Below are 13,838 nucleotides of genomic sequence, written 5' to 3' on the forward strand. Positions count from 1 at the left end.
CCAGCTGTGTACTAACTTCTTCTGTCAATGGAAACCAGAACTCACTAATTTGGTCAGTCTATATGGCAAGATTGTTCCAGAGATCTCCTGCTTCTTCCTCCCAAGTGCTTGGATTATAGACAGGCCACTATACCCACCCACCATTGACTTGGGAAATTGGAGCTCTGTATTTTTCAATAGTGAGCAAACATCCAAGTCATCTGTGGGAAGAAATTAAACATATTCGATTTTGAAATAGATACAGTTACTTGCCCTTTTAAGTTTTTGGATTAATGTACTTTGTGAACCTTTTAAGTTTAATGTTTCCTTTGACAATTGATTGCAAAATATCCAAATATCTAATGAACACTTAAAGTCAATGAGTATGAAGTTCTTTTTTTTAACTGAACATTTTCTACTTCATGTCAATATAATTTTCAACATTCAGTCTATTTTTCAAGATATATGAAATATATGTTTGAAAACTTAAAACAAAATTTCTATAGATTACTTGCAAACAGTACATTTTAAGTAAAATGCTACATTTTTATTTGAAAACAATGATCAGTTTTTAAAAAATAGTGTAAGTGTGGAGTTCTGCTCCCTGATGCCATCTTGAGATGATTCATCTTCCTTCTTTCTGTTTGTCTTTCTTCTCTTCGTTATTTTTCATGGTCTCTTCTTCATCCTCAATAATTCCATCTTCTTGGTATTTGTCATGATTCCATTTTGAACTGTTACCTAATTTCTTGAAATTAAAGTGTTTGCTGCCGTATTTAAAAGTACCACCACAGCCCTTTCCTCTTTCGGCCCAATCCACACCAGCATGTCTGTCATCATGCAAACACCAGCATGTCTGTTATAATGTAAACACCAGCATGTCTGTCATCATGTAAACACCAGCATGTCTGTCATCATGTAAACACCAGCATCTCTGTCATCATGTAAGAAGTACTTCTTGTTTTGGGGGGTGTATTCTGGGTGCCATTCCTCTTCCTTCAATCTTTTTTGAGAAGTGGTGTTTGAGTTGTTTGGACCAGCATTTGTCCCAGCAAAAACTCCTCTGGCTCTTGCTCTGTGTCTAATTTGGAAAAAAGTATCTTCTCGGTCTGCTAATCCTGAGTAGTCTTTCCTCTCATGGTGAGTTTTAATCTCTTTCTTTCTTACTCTCTTTTTCTTCTCGAGAACCGGGTGAGGAAGGTGAGCTGAAGAGGGCAATGATAGAGAATGGTCTTTCTCTCTACCTTAATTTTTGTTGTCATCTCTGTAAGGTTTCTAGTCATTGTAATCTGTTGGTGTTTTTCCTTGCTTTCTTGATCCACTAGATTCCCTGGAACCCTTGGAATCTCCCCACTCTTCTTTCTTTCCGGTGATGGTCAATGTCATGCCAAAGATCAGCTGAATCAGGCCTTAATTTTTTTATCTCCCCTTTGAATTTCTTCTTTAACAACTATCTCTTCTCCTGCTAAACGGGTATGCTTACTCAGAGCACTTGGAGAGATGTTCACCCTCCATACATCTCAGGGCTCTTTTGCCAGGTACTGTATTCTTTAATAGCTTTCTGGTATGAAGGGAACTGCTCGTTTAGGGTCACCGCAGGTGATTTGAAGTATTGCTCTTTGACAAGATGAACCAAGGGTACAGTGTGTTGTGTAAATTACTCTGAAGTGTTTTTGCTGGCCTGAGGAAACTTAATGTGGTCAAAGATGGACTGGAATTCTTGCTCTTTCTTGACAGAATGGAAAACGTTCTAGGAAGTAGCTCGTCTTTAGTCAAAGAGGCAGGTCTGTTGGAATTGTCGAGAGGAATAGGTGCCATTTTGAGTTTGATTTCGAGATGGTGAGAATCACTAGCTATCATTTGATCCTCAGCGGGCTCTTCTTTCTGAAGATGGACTTTTCTCGTGCGTTCAGACTCTTGTGTAGCGGGGGACTGTAATCAAAGAGCTCTTTGAGCTTTTCAGACTTTACCTGATCCGGTGACTGCACTTCTTTCTTCACTGTTATTCTGTCAGAGCCTTTGTCTTTGTCCTTGTGCTTATCTTTTGCAGTGCTAGGATTTTCTACTAGGTGTGCAGTCTCAGTTTATAATTTTTTTCCTCTCCAAATCCATCATTTTATTACCTTTTAGTGAAACTTTGGACTTGTACTTGGGTCCTTCCTCCTCAGTATTCCAGTGAGATGAAGTAGCGAAGCTCCTCCCTTGCTCTGCCTGGACCCATTTCCTAAACTGTCTGTAATCCTCTGTCTCCTCTGTGTCATCCCCTTCAGAGTCATGAGTCATGGAATTTTAGTTTTGCAGACTCTTTTTTTTTTTTTTTTGGTTCTCTAGACTCTTCATCTGTGAACCTTTAAAAAAAATTTCCTGTCTTTGCTGTTTCCTGATCTCCTCCATCAGGATAAAAAGAAGATAGCCCCCTAGAGTCCTCTCTTGGAATGTTCTGTGGTGTGTTTGTCTTTGCAGGGCTTCTTCCTGATAGGGTGTGATGAATGGAACTATTCTGAGAAGGACTATGTCAACTAGACCCACTCCCAACAGAACCGAATTCAGACCTCTCAGGACTGTGCTGAATGGACTGTGAATGCTGAGAGGGGATATTTTTGGCAGAGTGGACTGTACTAAGCATGGGGGCATGATGAACTCTGACTGAGTGGGGTAGCAATAGGTGAAGGACTCATAGGGTGACCTTCAACTATTACCATAAGCTGAAAGGCCATGCCAAAAATCACCATATGTAGCAGATTTATTAAATTTATCAGATGGATTCAGGTGGATAATGTTCAAAAGTATCCTTTGGTTCCTCCTGTGATTTGCTTTTCAAAGGACTCTCTTCTTGGGGTTCCCCTTTAGCTTTTTTGGTCTGTTTTTCCTGTGACCCTCATCTTTAGAGACAGAAAATTTGCTATATAGGGATGAAGAATGAGATGATAATGATCATGGAGACCTAAGGATCTGTGTGAATGGCAAGGTCTTCTTCAGGATCTTTGAAAAAAAATACAGATATTCTTTTTGTACTCCTTGACTGTGACCTACCTTGTCTACGACTCCTAGAGTGCCTTCTATTCCAGACAGGTCTATAGTCACCTTGGTGGCATATACTTTCTTTGATAATACCCTCTACCCCTTCCTCTGTACCCATAAGGTCATCTCATTCTTCTATTATTCATGTAATCTCTAGAATAAATATGATCTCTACTATGCGACCTTGAATATGTTTTGGAACAAGACCTAGGACTGTATCTCTTCTTTCTAAAATTTGATCTTGATCTTGATCCAGAACTAGACTGTGATCTAGACTTGGATTTTAAAGAATGTGATCTAGAATTGGAGCGACCCATTTCTTTTCTCTGTAGACTTTATGCAGGATCTAGAAGTCAGTGTTGTCTTTAAGATAATGCAAAGATTCTTCTTGTAGAGAATGTTATGGGGAAATAAACTTTAAATTCAAATTCCTGACATTGCCAAAATACCATTTTCAGAATTTACCTCCATTGTACCTACACAGAGGCCATTTTCTGACTCCAGAATGAGAGGAAGACCATAGAGATTGAGTATGAAGTTCTTTTTTCTTCAACAAATTCAAAAATGATTTTAATGTTAAAACACAGTTTTTTCAACAAAGAGTTATTGGAGAATTAGTCTGTTTTTACAGAAAAATAAATCTGGAATCATATATGTATAATATACAAAGTATAATTGAAAATAAACCACAGATTTAAATATAAGTAAAAACATCTAAGTGGAAACATGATCATTGCTTTTCTCTTAATTTTTTATTAGATATATTTCTTTACTTACATTTCAAATGTTATTCCCTCTCCAGGTTTCTTGTAGATAAGCCCCCCCTACCCCTCATAATAGTTTTAATATTCTTGAAAGTTGCCTAGGCATTCTTTTATATGGTATAGCTTTCTTTTAACATTTCTGAGATTCATAGATGCTTTGGAATATGATAAATAGTAGTCATTTTATTCTTGGCTTCTCACCAGAGTATGTGTATTTCATAATATTCCTATAAATATGTACTAAACATGTATATAAAGGCATTCTAAAGTACGTGATTATAAAAACATATTGCCCATGTACTATGTGTAATTTCATGCAATTTATTTAACCATTTGCTTAAATGTTTTTGAAGTTCTCAATTAAATAAAGAGTATTTTAATGCATATGTAATCAGCTAAAAGCCTTTTATCTACTGGACTCATTACAGGTGATCACAGATCTTTCTATCACTTTTCTTCCAAACCCTCATTTCAAATTGTGACAGCTTGACTTCTGAACCAGTTGTTTTGTGACTGTGTTTTTTTTTTTACATCCCACACAAGTCCTGAGAGAAAAAGGAAGACTATGTTAGCAGGAGGAGAAGAAACACATGAAACTATCGGTGAACATGAAGAGAAAATTACTTGGCAGATTAAATGCTGCCGAAACCAATACATCTAAAAAGTTTGAAATGGTTTAAAAGAATAAGATGATTCAAATTTCAGAAAAAAATGGTGAGGATTTGGCACAATTGTCTCTTCTATAATCTATTGGAGGGACTGATTCTTAAAGTTAAAAGGAGAGGTAAGTTTCTTCAAGAGAAATTATAAAACAGGAATCATTTTATTGCTTTATAAGATTTTAATCTTAAGACTACCTTTACGAGATCACAGGGCAAGACATTTTTCAGGAAATTTAGAGCACAACTGAATCCCTGTATAAAACTGGACATTTGAGGAGACAGTCAAATTTAGAAAAAAAGCAAAGCTATTACAAATTTCTAAAAAGGAAAAGATGACTTTTATGAAATCTAGGTATAAAGTTGTCATTGAGAGGAAAAAATAATATGATGCAAGAATAGAAAATAGTTCATAGCAATCATTTTTATTGATCAGGAGTGACTGCCCCATTGCGAGTCTTTGGTAGTCTGACTAGTAGGTGAATATGCCATCACTGTCTTGGTTATGTCCTACTGTAAACTCAAACACAAGGCTTCCACTGGGCTACTTAATATCCATAATGTTTCGTTTTGAAAAGTTCTAGTGTTCCCCATATACAGCTTTCCAGAATTGCACAAATTAGGCCTGCTACTTTCTCATCAGTAGCTCTGAAAAAATTCCATGTCCTATTCAGTTTATCTCAGTGATTTTTATTCAACCTGTATATCACCCCAACTACAAATCCCCAATACAGATATATTTTATGGATATATTTTTAATACTTTCTAATTGGGATTCCTATGTTAGGCTATGTTTACATTTTTTCTCCATCTTTATTAAATTGGGTATTTCTTATTTACATTTCAATTGTTATTCCCTTTCCTGTTTTCCAGGCCAACATCCCCCTAACCCCTCCCCCCTCCACTTCCATATGGGTGTTTCCCTCCCCACCCTCCCCCCATTACCATCCTCCCTCCAACAATCACATTCACTGGGGGTTCAGTCTTGGCAGGACTAAGGGCTTCCCCTTCCACTGGTGCCCTTACTAGGCTATTCATTGCTACCTATGCAGTTGGAGTTCAGGGTCAGTCCATGTATAGTCTTTGGGTAGTGGCTTAGTCCCTGGACTCTCTGGTTGGTTGGCATTGTTGTTCATATGGGGTCTCAAGCCCCTTCAAAGTCTTTCAGTCCTTTCTCTGATTCCTTCAACGGAGGTCCCGTTCTCAGTTCGGTGGTTTGCTGATGGCATTCGCCTATGTATTTGCCATATTCTGGCTGTGTCTCTCTCAGGAGCGATTTACATCCGGTTCCTGTCAGCCTGCACTTCTTTGCTTCATCCATCTTATCTAGTTTGGTGGCTGTACATGTATGAGCTACATGTGGGACAGGCTCAGAATGGGTGTTCCTTCTGCCTCTGTTCTAAACTTTGCCTCCCTATTCCCTCCCAAGGGTGTTCTTGTTCTGCTTTTAAAGAAGGAGTGAAGCATCCGCATTTTGGTCATCCTTCTTGAGTTTCATGTGTTCTGTGCATCTAGGGTATCGAGCATTTGGGTTAATACCCACTTATCAATGAGTGCATACCATGTGTGTTTTTCTGTGATTGGGTTACCTCACTCAGGATGATATTTTCCAGTTCCATCCATTTGCCTATGAATTTCATAAAGTCATTGGTTTTGATAGCTGAGTAATATTCCATTGTGTAGATGTACTACATTTTCTGTATCCATTCCTCTGTTGAAGGGCATCTGGGTTCTTTCCAGCTTCTGGCTATTATAAATAAGGCTGCTATGAACATAGTGGAGCATGTGTCTTTTTTATATGTTGGGTATATGCCCAAGAGAGGTATAGCTGGATCCTCAGGTAGTTCAATGTCCAATTTTCTGAGGAACCTCCAGACTGATTTCCAGAATGGTTGTACCAGTCTGCAATCCCACCAACAATGGAGGAGTGTTCCTCTTTCTCCGCATCCTCGCCAGCATCTGCTGTCACCTGAGTTTTTGATCTTAGCCATTCTCACTGGTGTGAGGTGAAATCTCAGGGTTGTTTTAATTTGCATTTTCCTTATAACTAAAGATGTTGAATATTTCTTTAGGTGTTTCTCAGCCATTCGGCATTCCTCACTGTGTATTCTTTGTTTAGCTCTGAACCCCATTTTTAATAGGGTTATTTGTCTCCCTGCAGTCTAACTTCTTGAGTTCATTGTATATTTTGGATATAACCCCTCTGTCATATTTATCTAATTAATAGTACAGTTGGTAAGACAACTAGAAATCAAGATATAACGCCTTCATTGGATGTAAATAGATGTTTGTGGATAGTTGAATTGAAATCAAAGACCAAGGGGCATGGAGATTTTATATGAGTGTGTGACTGTAGAATCCAAGAATTTACTAAGATGTTTTATGGATTATAAAATAATAAACATATTAATTTCCCTTCAAGACCCCTAAAAGTTTTAATGAATTTGAATTTATAAATAAGTGTCTCTCTAAAGTCCTCATTATAAGAAAGGGTAAATAAAACCATAATTTTTCATACAGCCAATGGAAACGTACTTCCTCCTTCATTTCTCTCGAGACCCCTTAGGTTGTTCTGTGGAGGTGGAAACATTTACATACACAATATTCTTTAAGCAGTTAGAATCACCTCTTATATTCCGTTCAAAATCTTCCATTATTTGGTCCTGTTACCTGTTATTTTTGCATTAGACTTTTCCCTTGGAGATAATGACATGCAAACATTTCTGTTAAGGGTCTCTTCTGCTTTAGTCACACATATTTGAATGTTAGTGAAAGAATATGTCTATTAGAGAACACGGAGTTCGTTGCCAGCTAACTATTCCCCGGAGTCTTCACTGCACCAAATGTTGCTTGGCAATTTTCTATCATGTTCCCCGCCTCCTTCGCAAGAAGGAAGAGTGAAGAAATACAGGGAATGCGTGTTACGTAAAGTTGTAAATCTGGTATTTATTCTTTCTTTGTTTTCTTCCTGTGCAAAAGATGTATGCACAAAGACAGTGCGAAGGTTAGAAAAGGCTTAGGAACAGCTCAGCATTTGCCTACAGCAGAGAAATGCCTCTCCTCAGAAGGGAGTTTTAAACTGAGCTTGGGTGACAATTGCAGTCTGGGAACAATCTGGAGGAGGGACTCTTTAGCTGAGGGAAAAATGCATTTGTATCCTAAGGTGGGAAAGTAGTCTGCCAGAGATAGATCAATTTTTAATATTCCATTTATGAGATAAATAAATTTATGAAATCTCATTATTTCCCTTGATTGGAGCACCCCATACCTTTAGCTTGTGTGGCCATCTACATTTTAGACCTCGATTGAAAGCTAATTCTCCACAACCCATGATGATATGCTGCGTATGTTGTTTCACACATCTGGGGACATTTTTATGTTATTTTTCAGGATTCTCATTTACTCATTCTTGCCTGGTGAGTTCACTCCAAGCACTGCTTGTTGTTCCAGGACTCCCTCTCTGCAGTGCTTTCTTCCCACCATTCACACAACTGCTTTATCACTGTGTCATTCTTGCCCTGACATTTGATTGACTGACTGATCCAAAATCGCTAATTTGCATGTCTGCTTTTATTCATAGAGAGCTTCTCTTGAAGATGTGATGATAATTTATCTGTGTACATATGGTCACTATATAGTACTGACAACAATAGTTACTTAATAGATCATTAAATGCAATAAATAATTTTTTAATGGTTCATTTCATACAGTATCTTCAAACCATTTTCAACAATACATCTCTCCTGGTTAGAAGTCAATATTCACTATATTGTTTATTATCATTTCATCCAAAATAATGAAACTCTAAATGTGACTACTCATATCAGATGCAAATTATATTCCCGAAAAATTAGTAAAAAAAGATTAATTTCTGTAACAATTCTTATTTTAGCATTTTTGTTTATTAAAGGATATATTTTCTGTGTACATTTCAGTGTTTCAGCACGGAGAGAGCAATTCATGCAAATCACGTTTTCATCTACTTTTGAATGGTTTGTTTCTTTCATTTTAGATTAGAGAGGTTGGTAATGTTTGAGGCATTCATTCATTACATGTTCCTGAACATGGATTCTGGGGACTTTTCAACGGTGAGCTGCATGCCAGAAGGAGAGTCCTACATGTGAAGATGGGAGAAGACAGATTGGTGGTGTGCCAACAGATTTGGGGAAAGCACTAGTGATTCCATAGTTTAATTACTTCTTTTATAGTTTGAGATTATACTATAATTACATCATTGCCTCCTACCATTTCCTTCCTGCAAACCTCCCATTTATTCCTCCTTGCTCTGTCCCAAATTCATGGCATCTTTTTCCATTACTTGTTTTAACATGCACACATGCATAAGCACATACACACATGTCACACATGTACACACACATCCTGCTCAGTCCCTATAATGTTACATATATATATGTATATGTGTGTGTGTGTGTGTGTGTGTGAGAGAGAGAGAGAGAGAGAGAGAGAGAGAGAGAGAGAGATCTCCCATCAGTGATTTAATTTTATATAGCCTTCCCTTTAGTCTGTTTTCAGTGGTAAGGCCAAGCAAATCATACATGTCAAGTGAGGGCAATCAGCAGATCATTTTTAAAAATCCTTTTAAGTCTGTCATTCTACAAATTTGTACAGGCAAAACATCACGGTTACTGTCACAATAAATGGAGCCAAGACCAACGGAAGAGGAGGAATATAGGAAAAGCTAAAGTCTGATTCTTCCACTTTTGCTTCTTTATCTTAGGGTCACTCAAGATTGCACAATGCTTCTAGCCTTTCATTTATACCAGTGATTCTCATCCTATAGGTCATGAACGCCTTTCACAGGGATCTCCTAAGACCATATGAAAACGCACATTTGCCCTATGATAAATAACAGTAGCAAAATTGCAGTTATGAAGTAGCAATGAAAACAATTTTATACCTGTGGGTCACCGCAACCTGGGAACTATTAAAGGGTCACAGCATTAGGAAAGTTAAGAACCAGTGATTCACACTCACTTATGTACGCTTGAGTAGTATACAATTCTGAAAGGCACCATCAAAAGGCTTCAGTGGAAAAGCAAGCTTTAAGATCACCAGGACTGAAGAGGTTCAGATTGTCTGCACTCCCTGTACTGCTGCTACCTACCTGTTTCCCACCACAAAGTGTCATGGCCATTACTGATTTCATTGCCATTCGCTCTGCCTAGAATATTCTTTCCTCATATTATGATACCCTGAGTACTCCCTCCAGATCCCCAGGAGGGTTCACAGAGGCCTTCTGTATCCACTTTACCTAATGTAGTCCCTCCCTTTCCCCCTCTTCCTCAGTGAGCAGCTCCACTGCACCATCTAAGCTGCGGGGAGATCACCTTCCTGTGCTTTTGTGGTTTCTGGTCCCTCTGGTATTCCTTCTGAGCCATCAGTTCTCTCGTCTCTGCTTGGCCTTCTCCTTTTGTCTCTGTATGCACTTCCTACAAATAAACCAGTCCTAAGTTCATAGTGACTTTTTCCTCAAGATTCTGAGCTACCCACATCTGAACATCTCTGTGGTAGAAAATATTTCTAATTAACACAATTCCCTTTGCTTTTCACAAAGTAATCCAAATAATGATGAGTTATAAAATGTTGCTGTTGTTGAAAGGAATGTATTAATTGACTCTCTATCCTGGGCTCTGAAGAGAATGATATTGATTTGGGGAGACACTTTTAAGACAGCTCCATTAGTTAACATGATGTACCAGAGTCTGGAGAATTGGGGGGACACAGTGACTAGAACTAGGTTGTAGATATTTTACAGTTGCTCTGGATATATTGTGAACAAATTCTAACAGGAGATTGAATCTCATTATAGAATTTCCTAACAACCTTTTCTCATGTGGAAAAGTTATTCATATCATATATATAATCTTGTAATGAGTGGATATTTATGGAGAGGCAAAGGCCCAGAAGCAAGGAGGGACACTACTGTTAGGGACAGTGGTAGTGCCCTCATTCTGGATGAATGCATTAGCTGCCAGTGTAGAGCCATTGGGTTCTTGTAGAAATAATTGTTTGGCAACCATTGTAGGTGATAGGAAATAGAAAAAGTAAAATAGATTATAATTTGAAATGGACCAAAATGCATGAAGGTAATCCAATTCACACACGTGGACTGGAGTCATTTTAATGGAACTATCTAAAAAAAAAAAAGAATCCTAAAGGCAGCCAGATTCCAAGGGAAGTCTCCAGAGAGAGGATGCTGGCTCCAAAACCGATGTCAGAGAAATGCAGGTAAGGAAAGAGGCAGAGGTTTGCCTAAGAAACCCGCATAGAATGGAAATTTGGCAAATGATGGAGGGTCAGTTCTGACTCCCACTGGATGAGACAGCTAATGGATGAAAGCTGTCACAAAAGATTCAAAGTTTAGAATTCTTCAGGCTCTCTCTGTTTTATTCCACTAAACTGGAGCCTAGTGTAATCCAAAATAAAGTAAGTTAACAACTGAGGAGAGAAAGAAAGACAACTTGGAAAACAGAGTCTCTCGGCTGCCATTCCTTTGTGTTACATCCTGCTTCTGGATCATGGATAACAAGTCAGTGCAGGAGCCTCAGCTGTAAATTAAGCTTGGAGTTTTTATGACTGTCACTCTGGATGTACCCGGCAGTTTCCAAGCTGAAAAGTTTAAGTGAGTCAAATACCAGGAGTATTTTTGTAATTAAAGACAGCTACAAGGATCTAATGTTGGTTTCTACTGAGGGAGAATTACTCTACACATCAGATTTCCAGGAATGTTAAAAAAGAAAATAAAATGAGTCCATTTTGTCATTTCTACTCCTTCAGAATATAGCCACTATGTATAAATCACATAAATCACATCTAAAAGTATAAATTCATTTATGTGTGTATCATGTAAATCATGCTGTTTCTTACATTTCATTTTTTTTAATTTATATTTTATAGTTTGCTTTCTCAGTTGCATTTCCATATGTCTTCTGTCCTAAATGCCTTAGGTTCAAACAGATAAGGTTTTAAATGTAAGCATTTGTAGCCTCTTTAATAATTAGTGAAATTTCCATTTTACCTGAAGCCCTCATGTGGTGAGACACATTTGATATCCTGCCATACTTGCATATAAATGTTTCTAAAATACAAATCATCTCAAATCACCAGGATCAGAATTAGATTTGAAAAGGCTTTCAATAATGTGTTCAAAATGAGGTGGAATTAATTCTAATTGAATTCACAGAGGACTTGAAATTGGATGTAAATTTGTAATATTGGATTATATTAGATATGAATTAGTATAAGGTTTGCATCCAGAAAAGTGTGTTGTGCTGACATTTGAGGACCACTTAGCCAGAAAGTTAGAACAGGCCTTATAACTTAAACCCTATTCTTAATCCATCACATAAATGTCCTTGAACATTTGTAGTTAAAAACGTTAAACACATTAAATACAGAGTAACTAAAATTTTATTTTACTTAAAGGTGAACCATAAATAAAATAAGACCTTTGTTAACCATGATGGTTCATGCCTGTTGATCTGGTATTGAGAGTGCAGAGACAGGACCACAATAAGTTTGAGGCCAGCCTAGTCTTCAAAGAAGGTTCCAGACAAGGCAGGTAGATCTTAATGTGAAAATAAGTATACTTTTTTATGAGTGCCAAGAACTATTTCTTAACAGTTGACTATTTTAAGAACTTAGAAACTAACCTATGAAATGTTGGGTTTAGATGTGAGGCTTTGCAGCAATCTCTACTTTAGCAATATGCTAGCAATAAAGACATTTCATTTAGACCTGACATTGGTAATGTACTCAAAAATATCTTTGAGATTTTTCAAATCGGTCCTATGCATGAAAAAGTAAATGTTTTCCAAAGAAGATTATCGTTTTAAATGAGGTGTGTAAAAATATTTTAGTATGTAAAAGTTACTGTAATGATCTCATTCTCACTAATGTAATTCATGAAATGAAGTATGCAGTCTGTTGCAGGAGCTATCCATGAAAAATTAAGTCCTCAAGTGTAACAAAAATGAGTAAGCATTGACATTCATCACTGCCATAAAAATAGAGTCAGCCAAATTCACTGGTTTTAATTAAACAGCGTTCTAAGGTCAAGGAATCTTTAGACAGCTCTATTATCTTCATGGAGTCGAGTCTCCACTTCCCTCTCCTTTATGGATAGAATTTCTGCTAAGAATAGAAATGGTTTAAGCAATGTTCTCCCTTGGTTTTCATGCCAACAAAGGTGGGCATGGAGCTTCCCTGGAGGCTGTGAAACACAAACTCAATAGAATGTGAATGGTTTTTCTTGTTTTTTTTTTTTTTTTTTAATGGACTCCTGTTCTTCTGTTCCTTTCTCTTTCTCTAGCTCTCAGTGAAAGCTCAGGAAGGAGCTATGGTGTGATCCGAGTGTTTTACAAGCATGAAGATCAAATCTGGTCTAGAAGAAGGAGGAAGATGAAAGACAGAGGGACCCGGATTCTCTTTCTCCGTTTGTCATGTTTAGAAGATAACTGTTATAAAGTTAAGCTGCAGAGCCGGAGTTCTATTTCATGAGCATAAATGCATTACCGTCCAAGCCATGTCCATCAAAGCAGGAAGCCGCCATTTGAGTGAATTGATCTGCAGGAGGCACAGACACCTAATGCTGCCCGTGAAATTGCAGAAAAGATATTCAGATTGCTTTGTTTTATTTTAGTATAGCTGACCATTTATGATATTTTAATTTCTAGACTTTGAAGTAAATTTTATTACTTCAATTTTTAATAATGCAATGAATTTCATTATTTTCTCATATATATTCCATTAATATGGTGTAGTGATGCATTTATTTTAAACATAATATGATAACAATTGGATTTTGTTTTGCTCTTTTTCTTTATCAGATGGCAAATTATCTCAAAGTTAAACTTCATTCTTTATTCTGCTTTCTGATTATTAAGAACCATTATTATGCAGACATACCCAAATTAGGGAGAAGGAAATAAAATAACTATTTCACCAATAAGAAACTTAGGTCCCTAGGTTGAATTCTTTGATCAGTGTCATTGTTGATACAGATTTTTAATTCTTTTTTTGCATTGGAGAATGAACATGGCCACTTTAATTAAATGTCCTGAGTCTATCCCCTGAATGCTCTTCCTCAGCCATCCTTTAAGTTGAAGACTAAAATTCACTAAATCAAAGCAGTTCTCAAAAAGAAGGAAAGTAGCTGCCACTGGCGTTTGAATACTGTTTCTGTGCTTTATGTTTTCTGAGAGGCCTTTACACACTTCACTTCTCAGAAGTAAGGCAGCTAAGGCTGCAGTTCACATCACATACCCAGGACAGAGAGCACATTTTGATAACCAAAATTGGAGTAGCCATTATTTCCCGAGATAAATTACTTTAAATGGTACTAGGAACACGGTCTTCATTATTCTCTCTCTAGTCACTGACACCAGACACTGGC

At 37.3% G+C, this 13,838-nt stretch overlaps 1 long non-coding RNA gene and 1 pseudogene across 2 annotated transcripts in view; one reads left to right on the plus strand and one right to left on the minus strand.

The window, feature by feature from the left end:
* 4921504A21Rikl (RIKEN cDNA 4921504A21 gene like) overlaps window positions 1-13,398 on the plus strand; it is a 27,998-nt gene extending 14,600 nt beyond the window's left edge. For both annotated transcript variants that reach the window (XR_015686322.1, XR_015686321.1), the window contains exon 3: window positions 12,756-13,398. This is a non-coding gene — a long non-coding RNA (RIKEN cDNA 4921504A21 gene like). The remainder of the gene's footprint in view (window positions 1-12,755) is intronic.
* Window positions 605-3,326, minus strand: Bclaf1-ps1 (BCL2-associated transcription factor 1, pseudogene 1; annotated as a pseudogene).
* Window positions 13,399-13,838: the final 440 nt, after the last annotated feature.

The sequence above is a fragment of the Rattus norvegicus genome, chromosome 4 (genome assembly GCF_021556685.1).
Source record: "Rattus norvegicus strain SHRSP/BbbUtx chromosome 4, alternate assembly SHRSP_T2T, whole genome shotgun sequence".
Classification (NCBI taxonomy): domain Eukaryota; kingdom Metazoa; phylum Chordata; class Mammalia; order Rodentia; family Muridae; genus Rattus; species Rattus norvegicus.